Source organism: Canis lupus, chromosome 1 (genome assembly GCF_048164855.1).
Source record: "Canis lupus baileyi chromosome 1, mCanLup2.hap1, whole genome shotgun sequence".
NCBI classification, from domain to species: Eukaryota; Metazoa; Chordata; class Mammalia; order Carnivora; family Canidae; genus Canis; species Canis lupus.
Genome location: NC_132838.1, coordinates 75,796,301 through 75,808,961, shown reverse-complemented (window position 1 = coordinate 75,808,961; position 12,661 = coordinate 75,796,301). Strand labels below are relative to the sequence as shown.

The following is a 12,661-nucleotide window of genomic DNA, read 5'->3' as shown; positions in this document are numbered from 1 at the left end:
GGGACAGACGAAGAAAGAGGAATGTGACAGTCCTGTCCCCTCTACTGACTCCAGCTTTTTCTCTCTTTTTGTAACAGCATATTCTAGTTAGGAAAGGGTGAGTCCTTAAAAGTTTGAATGAAGTTGGAAGCTTCTCTTAGTATGTGTGTTGGTTATTCAAAGTACAAATCCAAATTATGTTTTGTTAATCAATTGCCTCTAAGATTTTCTAGTACCTAAGAGTGACCAGAAAACAAGTTTCATCCAAGGATAGGGGAAAAACTAGCCCTCCTGAGCAAATGAAGGGATAACAGGAAAAGAAAAGAAGTTTGCTTTATTCTTACACACAACATATCCATTTGTTTGATTTATTGGTTGCAGTAGTTTGACAGAAAGACTATGATATTGCCCCAAAGTAGTAAGCAACAAAAGCTGACCAATGAAGATCCAGAGCCATCCAATAGATATATCTTGCAAACCATATACATGGTTTAAAATTTTCTGGCACCCACATTAAAATAGTAAAAAAAACAGATGAAATTAATTTTAAGATAATCTATTTTTACTTAACTAATGTGTCTAAGTATTATCAGTTCAATGTGTAATCAATGTAACAATTTTTAGTGAGGTATTTTATATTCCTTTTGAATTTTTGCACTTACTCTTCAAAATCTGGGTATTTTTTACACTTTCAGTACATTCCAACTTGGGCTCATTATGGGTAAAGAGCTCCATTGGCACATGTAGCTAGTGCTTGCCAGATTCCACAGTACAGTTGTGGGGTCCCTGATGAGGTGGAGAGTGATCTTAGACAGTGAGTAATAAGTCTTCATGCTCTGGTGATGAAGAGGTTGAGGCAGAGTCCCCAAAGTGGACAAGAGGATGATCTGAGATTCTGTTTGCACTTGTGTTGGGTCTGATGAGAAAGCATCTGGAAGGATATTGAGCAGAGTGGTAATGGTAATGGTAATGGTAATGGGGTAATGTAGAGCTGAAATGAGACCTGCACAGGCTGTGACTCCACCATCCATCCACGCTGACACTGGAAACCAATCTAAACTGGTCAGGAAGAGAGGAAACCGAGAGAATGTCTAACCAAGGGAAGTCAAAATAAATTCAGCACACTTTTCTGAAGTAATAGCTATGGAATTTAAATATTCATTAAAATGAGCAAAACATGCTCCCATAGGGGCTGTTACTGGTCTTTGCATGAACCAGCATTCTTGTCTGAAATAGAAGTATTAGGCAGTATGCTTAGCATCGTTTGCAGGGTAAGCCTGCCATTGTTCTGGTTTTGCTATGAGGGGAGTGAGGCTTAAGTAAGAGGAATAAAATAATCCACTTCTTACTGTAGAATATTATGGCTGAGGGAACCCTGGGAAACACTGGGTACAGAAGACAGCCCTCAGAGATGGGAGAATTTTCTGTGGAGGGGTGGGAGGCACATGCATAACCAGAGAGCCGGCTTCAGATTCTATATCAGGGCATTTTCCCAGATATCCCCCTGTGGTTTGTAGGAGTACTGTGATGGATCCCCTGTCTCTCAAAAAATAATCTGCTGTGGAGCAGAAATAATGATGAGGGGGTTTTTTGGCCTTCGGTGTCAAGTCTGTTACTATAGGGAGAGTGAAAAGTCTTCTTGCAATCTTGGTTTGGCTGTGAGTGATGTCATGAGTGATGTCATGAGTGATGTCATTACACATGATGTCATGTGTAAGCCCCAAGAGCTCCACGATGGAAGAAAGGAGTGAGTGTGGAGGAGCAAGGTCCTAGCAGTGACGGCAGGAGAAGTGGAGGTGAGAAGAAAAGTGGAGGTGGGAGAAGTGGAGGTGGGAAAGTCAAAGGGACTGGATGATGAGAACACCGGCCATTTGTGGAGGACATTGAGAAATTGTTACTGTGTTCATTTTGGTTGGCCGGTAGCAGAGTTGTAGGAGAGAAATGTAGAGAATGCGAAAGGAGCTTTGTAATATAAGGAATTAGACTAAAGGGAAACCAAAAAGAAAAAAAAAGAAACAACAGCAAAATTAGTGGCTTAGAATGGATGTCCATTAATCATCAAATGTTTAGAATTATGGATTTTGAATATAAGGTATTCAGAGAGTTGGTAGACCAGCGTCATCCATCAGAAATATAATGCAAGCCACATGTGTAATTTAAAATGTTCTAGTAGTTACACTGAAAAAGTAAAACAAAACAGGTGAAATTCATTTTGATAATGTATTTTATTTAAAACAGTATATCTAAAATATTAACATTTCAACAAGTAATCAATGTAAAAGGATTAATGAGATATTTCACATTCCTTCTCTCATACTAAAGTATGTCTTCAAAATCTGGTGTGCATTTTGTCCTTCCAGCTTATCTCAATTTGGACTGGTCACATTTTAAACACTCACAGACACATGTACTTGGTGGCTCTGATATCAAAAAGTATAGTTCTAGATAGCTTCTTTCCACATTGTCACATTTTTGTCTTTATTTAATAAACTTTTCAAAAAGTATAATTATTTCTAAGTGGAATTTCAAAATAAGCCAAACTAAAAGTGTATTGCTTAGAGATGTGTATTTAAATGGGTGATAAAATTAGAATGAAGCACAGGGGGATGATTCTCACAAAAGCAAGGACAATAATTTTTTTTATTCTGTGGGAAATCCGTGATAGAGTTAGAAAAAAAAAATGGAAGAGAAGAAAATAAGAATCTCCCCAAATTATTCCACCAATTAGAGATGAGCATTATCAGGGGTTTTTTTGTTTGTGTTTTGTTTTTTGGGTTTTTTTTTTTTTTTTTTGGTAGTTTGTTTGAATTGGAGTTTTTAATTCGTTTGCCTGTTTTACTGAAAGAGAGCAAGAACCTGGAGCTGAATGAGGAGCCTGGATACATCCAGGGTGGGCCAGGCAGGGCAGGTTAGGCTGCTGCATCATAGGCCTCAGTTACTGGCTGCCAAATGAAGTTTTCTAAGTCAGGCTAAAGACTACAGAAAGACTTTTGTCTTCTAACAATAGGAAGAGGGACCATTTCCAACATTAAAAGAAGGCAGACAATGCTGGACTCTTGGCCAAGTCTGATGATGCCCATTCCCATGAGAGGACACCCTAAAAGATGAGAGAGCAATTAAGGACATTGACTGGTTTTTTTCCTCTTTAAGGCAAGAACTTAACCAATTTACTGGAATTTTTAAAAGAATTTACTAGAAAAAACACAAGCCAATAACCTCATAAACCATTAGGTACTCAGTGTTTCTGGAAGGGCAGCTGTAAGTGCATGGTCTATGTCCAATTTTCTGTCATCTTGGAATGGGAAGAACATTGGAATGACAAGTTAGATTGAAAAGCTGTTAAAAGCCAGAAAAATAACAAGTGCCTAATCCATAAATGGAAAACTGTCAGTCCCTTATGTCTTTATACAACTTGGTTTGATGGTAATTCAAGCAAAACTTCTGTGTTTTCAACCAGCCCTTAATGGCAAAGAAAATAAACCATCCAGAGAAAAGGAGTCATAAGAGGAACAATATACCTCAGTTTAGTGTCTGTGGAGAGTAAATTTGAGTAATATAATTTACTTTAGGGGGAGAGGAAGAATGGACAAAGAAATGATGTGAAGCTGCAGACGTGAAACCTGGTTTGTGATTTCAGAGGTGAAACCCTTTTGGTTTATGACCATGACCTTCAGTGACCTGGCTCTGGCCACTGTACATAGCTAACAAGGCTGACGGGGACCCTGTTTACCATCCTGCTCCCCTTATCCAGCCTGCTCTGCTCAGTTATCACGGGCTTGTCTCTGCGTCACTGTCACTGGTCTCCTAGGCTGAGAGTGTTGTTTCAAAGCTGGGGTTTCCAGGGCTTTCCTTTCTCCCCGCTGAGATCTGGGAACCCCCATGAAGTCTAAATGGCAGCTAGAGGTTGTCAGTTACATCAGGGGAAAACCTCAGAGAAACACATAATGTGTAAAAGTCACTGCAGCATGGAAGCCCGCAGATACCCTCTGATTCTGGGCTCCAGCACTGCGGGAGCCCTGCTATTATGCCATAAAAACAACTGCAAACAGCAAGCCTGGGGATGCGGATGTGCATCGCCAACTCACAGCGGTCCTAGGAACATGAGCTTTCGATATCTTGGGAAATGCGTCTTGCTGAGCAGTTTGGAGTGTTACCCCAAGTAGATCAGAGAGCTGTTTTCTTCTCCATTTATTTCAATGCAGCCTTGACGCTGTAGCTGGAGATTGTTAGATCCTCAGAAATTAGGTGGGCTCCATCAAATTTGCTGAGGCTTTACTCCATGTACCCTCCCCCAGCTAGCTGGCCATCGGGATTTCTTTTATTGCTGCCCATGTGGAGGGGCTCAAAAGACAGAGACACTTGCCTGCTGCATATCAAGTTAGAAGAGCATACAGTGGTGATGTTGAAAAGAGAATTGGTGAGGGGCCTTGAGCTGGGGCTCTGATCTTGACTGTGCTACAACCGACCTGAGTGACCTTGGGGAAGTGCTGTCACTTCTTAGGTGTTCAGAGACTGGGGTGGGCTAGCTCTGATGGCTTTTGAACTGGGCTCTGGGGAGTCTATTTAGGGGCTGTGGAAAGTGGAGACAAGAAACTGAGAGAGAGGCCTTCTAGTATCTTCTACTGGAGCAGGTCCACTTTTATCCATTTTACATACTGGGATCCTTTAGAAACTTTTATTTAAAGAAAGGGTTACAAGACTAAAAATTTCAGAATTACTTAGGTGGATAGTCTCTCATGCACAAAATTCTTATTTTATGATTTTTCCCGTGTTTGTTAGATTGAACATTTTGCAGAGTGTTTGTTGATGGCTGATACAGCAGATTCCTTATTGACTTTTGTATTCTTCTATGGAGTATATTAAAGACTATAAAGAGACATATAATGGCTTTTTGTTCTTTCTTCTGGAGGAATGACTGTGGTCTTAATGATTAGAGCAGTGGCTGCCAATTCACTAATGGTTGGAACGTGTAATTAGAACTTGAGAACTTCACTCTGGTCATGATTATGCCACTTAGCATGGCCTTGAGCACATCCTTTACTTTCTTGGGAGGGAGGCACTGTACTCTGTGATTAGGAGCCTGGGTTCAGATCCCAGCTCCACCACTGACTAGCTATGTATTTTTGGGTAAGTCATCTTACATCTCTGTGCTTCGGTCATGTCTTCTCTAAAATGGGAGTAATAATACAACCCACCTCAGTAGGCTGTTAGGAGTGTTAAGTAAGTTCATTCATGCAAAGTGCTTAGACCAGAACCTGGCACAAATTACAAGTCTCAATAAACATTAACTATGATTATCTTTGGATTTTTTTTTCCTTGTGTGTCCTATGAAGGTGTTGGGTCAGGTGATGGATAAACCCATTGATTAATTTATTAAACTGTATACCTTGGGGCCTACAAAAGTGCCTGGTACACAGCAGGTGCTCAATACATTCTTGTTGACTGAATGGCCAAGATTTTGCATTTTGCCTTATAGGAATTATATAAGAACCTGATTTTGCACACCTATTATGCATCATGAAATTAAAATATCCAGAGTGTTAGGATGAATGAATGACGAACATCAACCATTTATTGAGAACTGTCTGTCATCTGTTGTAGACAGAGTCCAATCAGGGAAATAAATAAGCTCAAGCCAAGTAGTTTAGTAGAGGCCATTGAGGGTGAGGAACAAAGGGGCCAGGAGAGCTGGCAAGCCAACAGGATAGTGAGGGAGCCCAGAGATTAGCCAGCAGGAGGAGATGGTCCTGTTAGAGCTTGATGCCAAGGCATCCACCAAGCAGAACTGGAAACTGGGGCTGTTGAGGGATGGGTTGTCTAGCTGATCAAGTCACTGGCAGACTCAACAGAGAGTTCCCAATTTCCAAAGCCTCCTGTTGGCTAGATCCATCCAGAAGCCAGCTGGCAGAGGAGGATGGGAATTGTAGTTTGAGGAGGGGCTCTGGAGGCCAGTAAATGGCTGTGAGGGCAAGCAGGCCAAGTCCAGCACCTCTCCAGACTGTGTACCAAGCTCTTCTAGTGGCAGGGCTGGCAAACTATGGCCCTCAGGTCAAATTTACCAACTGCCTGGTTTCATAAATAAAGCTTTATTGGAACACAGCCACACCTACCCTTTACACATCGTCTATGACTCTCTTCACGATACATGTGCAGAGTTGAATCCTTGTGACAGAGACCATATGTTCTTTTACAGAAAATTTTGCTGATCCTGGTCCTAGACTGTGTCTAACCCTTACAACCACTAGCCAAGTAAGTATTTCTACCCTTCTTTTACAAATGGGGAAACGGGCTTGTGAAATGGATCTGACTTGCCTGAGGATGAGCGCCCGGCCAGAATGAAGCTTGCATTTGACTGCTACCCAGATTTTACCAAACTCTACATGCCTTCAGTTGTACCCCAGGTCCCCTCAGGCCCCACTGAGCTACTGCGGCTCCTCATCCTCACCTTGGGTTGATATCTCTCTTTGGCATGTCTCTACCTCTCTATGCCTCACCATCAAGTTTATGGTAGCAGAGAGGTCAGAGGTTGTATAAGCTGGAATGGACCAGAGTTCACAGGACAGAGTCCAAATGTTTGGGGCTTGAAACTCTCAGTTTGTTAGACTGTCCTTTCCAGGGAGATAGTCAACCCTTAAGAGGCTCTTCCCCCTCCCCAAGTCTGTACAGTCATCACAACTAAGCAGCAAGACCAAAAGATTTGGGAGAACATCTCTGACATAATGGAAATCAATGTTAAAATGAACTTTGCTTTACAAAATTTACAGTATAGCTAACTCTTTAGGAATATTTCTCCTGTAAAGCTAAGTGCACCTGTCTGATGAAAAAATAAAACCCTAAAATGGAACATTATTGCCAACATTTCTCTGCATTGCTTGGAGATTCATCTTAGGTAATAGTATTTATGAGTCAAGCTGTGCTGCCTTTGCATACTCAACAACAGCAGGTAGAAGTCTCTGGAAATACAGGAGAATTTATATTTGCTGGGAATTCCAAGTGATTGCAAGGTAGCTGCTGCTTGCATTTGTTTTGCTCACACAGATGGCGAGAAATTGCATCTCTGGGAAGAGCATAAAGGGGTAAACTGAATGCATGTGAGATTAATAAAGTCAGGATTTACATGTGATGACACACAATCAGGGCAGAGCCATGGCCATAGTATTATTTGACTTAGCATTTAGCCAACACAGGTATTTTTATAATGTAATAAGTGTATTTTCCTGCCTCCATGAAAATGATCCTCCTGACCACTCCTCATAGGGTAACTGACACCAGTTATGCTTTTAAAGCCGTGATGAAGCTCTGCTGACCACCTGACCCTTCACATTCTTCTCTGGCCATTAGCTATTTGGAATGACTTAAGCTGTTTCCTCGAGCTGGCACCCACGGGCTACAGCCAGACCAGGCACCAAGCTGCCTCCATCATCCTTGGGGCAGGCAGCAGACATTTGCTTCTGAGTAGACCTGGAACTTAGGAATCTTTTCCATCTTGGGGGTCCTGGGTAAATTTGTACCCTCCGACATCCAGAAATTCATTACCATTTCATAGGAGGCAATATGATTATGTAGGGAAAGCTGGAGTTTCAGAGATGAAAAGAACTGGATTTCAATCCTCTGTTTATTAGCCTTTCCTCTCATGAATCTGATCCTCTCTCCAGGCCTGAGAAGAAGCTGGGGATGTCTCTGTGGCAGGCTGAATATGTGGCCCCCAAACATGTCCAGGTACTAGTCCTCCAAATCCTGGGAGTGTTACCTTATACAGAAAAAAAGGTCTGTGCAGACATGATGAAGTTAGGGATCTAGAAATGGGGAGATTATCCTTGACTATCTGGATGGGTCCTAAATCACTTCACAAGTGTCCTTATCAGAAGCAGGCAGAGAGGGGTTGCTTGGGTGGCTCATTTGGTTAAGCGTCAGCCTTCAGCTCAAGTCATGATCTCAGGGTCTTGGGATTGAGCCCTGTGTCAGAGGAGCAAGTTGACAGGTGAGAGGCCTCATGGTGCTTTAGATTCCCATATGAGTGGTCTAGACAAATGGCCAATGTTAAGACTGACTCACAGAGTTCTTGGGGTATTGGAGGAAGATTTGCACACACGCGCGCGCACACACACACATATGGCAGGGCTTCTTACTGTATGAACTTTAGTAATCCCTGGGAGCCGAGCCCTGGCGAATCATCAGTGTGGTTAAAAACAATAGCCACCACCAAAGCAGCCATAATCACCACAAAAGGATTCATTTTTCTACCTTCCAAGAAATATAGGACTAAAGATCTTTGCAAGAAACTTTAAAGATTCACTGACACTTCAAGGCCTCTGGTCGTCTGTCCTCACAGGGAGGTCATCTGGAGCATCCCTGGAGAAAAGGCAGTCCAAGGTCAGGAGGATTGGCTCTGCTGTTCAGACACTGCACTGTCCTCATACCAGGCTAGAAGGTGGTGAATCTGAGAACAATGCATCACCCCAGGGCCAGGTACCAGAGAAGTCAGGACATCCCCTACATCCCAGGTCCCACAGAGACTATTCAAATTAGCTAAACTGAAGTCACACTACGCTGCCCCTTTCTTCCAGTGGAAACCACAATAGAGGCTCTCTTTCACCATGTGCCCTTACCTCTTTGCCTCCTGATGCCTCCTGTGTGGCCCAGTGTGGCGTCACATGCCCCTTCTTCTTGGGAACGGTGAGTATCAAGCTATCTTTTCCATGGCAGTCCTTTCCTGATACTGTTGGCCTCACCAGACCTGAAGAATAATCAAGCTCATATTTTGAAACAGTATGTGCCCATTTAAACCCTGGACAGGTATGGCCTGGGAAGCTCAGGTGACATGTCAAGCTCCTAGCCTTGTGCTGAGCCCCTTGGAGGAGTTCTGGAAATAGCTGTCCTCATTCGTCCCTTTCTCTCTCTTCCTTGACTGTGACCTCATTGACTTGCTCTAGATGCACTAATCTTTCCCAGCAGCCTCATTGCTTACACCTCGCAGTTTATGCTGGCATTGTTCCTCTTCCCAGACAGCTGCCTAAGCAATCCTCTGCTCTCACTGTCCCACTTTGAGAGGCTGAGGGTGAGGTCACAGCATGGTTGGTGCATCAGTGCTTGCATTGCTCAGGCAGTGTTGTCAGAGCCTGAGCATGCATGCCTGTCATCCACCTGCGGTCAGTGACCTGTCAATACCTCATTCTGGAAGCAGTTTTTTCCTCCTCTTGAACTTGATCCAGACCTCACACAGATGAACTCTTATAGGCCAGTTTACATTCCTTTCGCTGGGGCGGCACTGAAGAGGATTATCCAATTCTCTAATTTCGGTTATCTGTTCCCCCCTCCCATGCTCATCCCTTCTGCTCAGTCTAGAACTTACCTCTTGGATTTATTACTCCTCATTAGCACCTCCTCCAGGAAAGGTGCCCTGGAGAGAGGGTTGTCTTAGGCGGTTTCCTCTAAGAGCAGAGCCTGAGACATATAGTTTATCTGGAAGTGTGAATCCTGGAAGCTGGAGTGTGGGAGTAAGGAGTGAACAGGATAAGGAGAAAAAAACCCCAACAGAGAAGGTGCATTTGAACTGGTTACCACTGTGGGCATCCCAGGCTCAGTTCCCTGGGGACCTCTGAGGAACTGTGTGGAATGCACCTCAGAATTGTCCTTCTGAGTGTCAGAATCCTGGGACATTTATCCACCAACTCCTGTGAGCCGTTGACAGAGGACTGCCCTGGGGGTGGTAACTCCTCCCTATTCCTGGGCTGAACCTGAGCCAAGGCTGAGTGTTCCTCCAGGGCTGAGGAGAGAGGCAGGGAGGCAGAACAGCAGGGAAATCTTTGAGATGAGACTCAAGATGGAAAGCTGGCCGTGGGGCTACAACCATCTACCTCAGGAGTGCAAAAATCAGTGGGCTTATAAGTCAGTGTCCTACAGAGAGGGTGAAATTTAAATCAGTCAGGAGTAGCTTAAGAGAAGGATTTGGAACTGAGGGTTTACAATTGATGACCTAAACTGATGGTTTAAAAAATCACCGGTAGATCTTACCTGCCTGTATTTTTCCTTTCCTCCTTATGTTCAGGAGAGGACTTGACCTGTTTACCACCAACAATTCCTTTAGGATGAATGATTACTGGTTACTTACCTTTGCCAAGGTACCCTTGCATTGTTATTATTCCTCCTCTAATTTGATCAGTCAAGTAACTAACACATTCATCCCCAAAGTCAGACTGGTTCATATTTTGAGATGCAAACGCATGTGATTTTCCTCCTTTGCTTTTCTCCCATCTGAGCGGGTCTTGGCTATACTTTACTGTCTCAGAAAATATTCCTCTTAGATCTGAAAGCAGTGGAAGCCAGCAAGGATTTCTGGCTTTTGTTTTCTAAAAGTATAAGTCTGCAGGAGGATTTACAGAGGAGGCAGAAAGGTGAAAGGGACTTGATGTTCCAGATAATTTGTCTTGGAAATCTCTCCCACTGCTAGAAGGGGAGATGGCCCTTAGCTGAGGGGAGAAAGGAGAAAGAGCAAGCTGTGGTCCAGGAGCAGTGGGGATCCAGAACCTGCTTTCTGTCAGGGCCCCCAGGATGATACAAGTCTCCAGAGAATGGTTGGGTGATACAACTAATTCCTACATCCCAAGCCAGGTGCAGAAGTACTGGAAGAGGTTATAGATAGACTTAGTAGCAACCAGGGCAGATAGGTGATGGAGCTTTCCTACACATAGTACTTTGGCACAGAGTAAGATCTTGACTTAAAAATAAATATTTATTTATTTGAGAGAGACAGAGAAGGATGGAGAGAGCATGAACAGGGGGAAGAGCAGAGGGAGAAGGAGAAGCAGACTCCCCACTGAGCAGGGAATTCAACTTGGGGCTTGATCTCAGGACTTTGAGATCATGATCTGAGCTACTCAGGCACCCCAGATCTTTGATTTTTCACGTGACTCTCAGGAAAGGGGAAGGAAAAGGAAGGACTGAAGGCAAGCAAGGCAAGCTTCCTCCCAGCCTGAGAGAGGAGGCTTGAAGTTGGTAATTACATTGATTTATTTAAAATAAGACTTAGATGCCTACTCACCACACAAACATTTGAGTGTTTACTACATGACAGACGTCATGTTTGACATTGAGAATGTAAATTTGACTAAGACATAGCTTCTTGCTTCAAAGATGCACACATCCAGTCAAGGGGGATACTCCTATAGGATGGTGATGATGATCCAAACACACGTGTAATATATATCTATAATAATAGTATCTACAGATTTTATGGAGCCTAGAATAGGTGTGGAAGGGTGAGTTACGAGAACATTTTTGAAAAGAGAAGATATTTAAATTGAGCCTTGAAAGGTGGGTAGGAATTCTCTATGTAGAGGATGAATGGGAATGAGTGGGAAGCTGTATGGTCAGTGGGAAGGGTGAAGAATAGCAGGAGTGTGTATTAGTTTTCTGTTCTGCATAACAAGTCACCACAAATTTAGTAGCTTAAACCAACACATTTATTTTCTCACTGTTTCTGTGGGTCAGGACTCTGGGCACCACTTAGCCAGATTCTCTGCTTCAGGGTGTCACCCTACTGCAAAGCATTATGAAACAATTTTCATGGTTCGATAGTGAGGCTATTGGTAAGGGAAAAAATTCCCCTATAATACATAATCTCTGCAGCCCATTTGATAAATATGCCAGTTAATTTACTCCTCCCTTTCAGCCCCCACCAGAAATTGCAGTTCAGTGTCACTTTTTGTTTTTGAGGGAGGTAAACTTCTGCTGAAATTCATGACTCTAACCTTGGAGACTGCATTATCATTAATTTCTCCTTTTCATGAGTTTTTAAACGTTTCCATCTGAACACTAATCATATGAACATGATGTTGACACTCTCCCAAGAAATGGCCAATACCAACAATAGCTCAGGAATGCAGATTTTGACAAGGCTGGATTTGATGATTTGCACATCCTGAGAAACTGTTGGAATTTTGAAGCAAGGCATTGGAATTAGGAGGGCCCAGCCTCTGGATTTACCTGAAAGTAATTTATTACTTGTCCAGCACACTGGTTCCAAAGGGACTCAATATTCCCATAGACTCTTTTCTTCTCAGCATCTTTCAGTGAATCTGCCCTCAGTTAGTTCTGGAATCAGAGATCCTCAGTAAGATTCAATGTGATGTTCTAACCTTGGCCCCAATTATCTCAATATTGGATTTACAATTACACATTACACAGTGTTTAAGAGTGTTGGGGTCACTACTCTTTTGGAGCTGTTTACTTTGGAATTTCCCTGAAGCCTCTGTATATTCTACGGCTCTAGAAGGTGCTGTTCTTTCTTGTGTTAAAAGTTGTATTCTGGGGCAGCCCGGGTGGCTCAGCGGTTTAGCACTGCCTTCAGCTCAGGGCGTGATCCTGGGGTCCTGGAATCGAGTCCCACATCAGGCTCCCTGCATGGAGCCTGCTTCTCCCTCTGCCTGTGTGTCTCTGCCTCTCTCTCTCTCTCTCTCTCTCTCTCACTCTCTGTCTCTCATGAATAAATAAATAAAATCTTAAAAAAAAAGTTGTATTCTGATAAAGGACTTTGAATGACATTCTCAGTGCTTACACTGTGACTGCTCTAGTCAAGTTTTCTATCGAAATTTTGCTAGGAAGTTACCCATCTTAAGTTGTAAAACTCATTGCCATCAAATGATACAAGATACTCTCTTTTGATGATTTTGATCAGTCTTAA

At 43.0% G+C, this 12,661-nt stretch overlaps 1 long non-coding RNA gene across 6 annotated transcripts in view; it reads left to right on the top strand.

The window, feature by feature from the left end:
• LOC140638688 (uncharacterized) overlaps positions 1-12,661 on the top strand; it is a 48,821-nt gene that overhangs the window by 18,851 nt on the left and 17,309 nt on the right. Inside the window, exons 2-6 of one of the 6 annotated variants that reach the window (XR_012035693.1) lie at positions 6,173-6,228; positions 7,635-7,698; positions 8,312-8,448; positions 8,547-8,655; positions 10,028-10,100. This is a non-coding gene — a long non-coding RNA (uncharacterized lncRNA). Of the gene's footprint in view, positions 1-6,172; positions 6,229-7,634; positions 7,699-8,311; positions 8,656-10,027; positions 10,101-12,661 lie in introns of all 6 variants that reach the window. The other 5 variants (XR_012035690.1, XR_012035695.1, XR_012035692.1 and 2 more) reach the window with 5 other exon arrangements.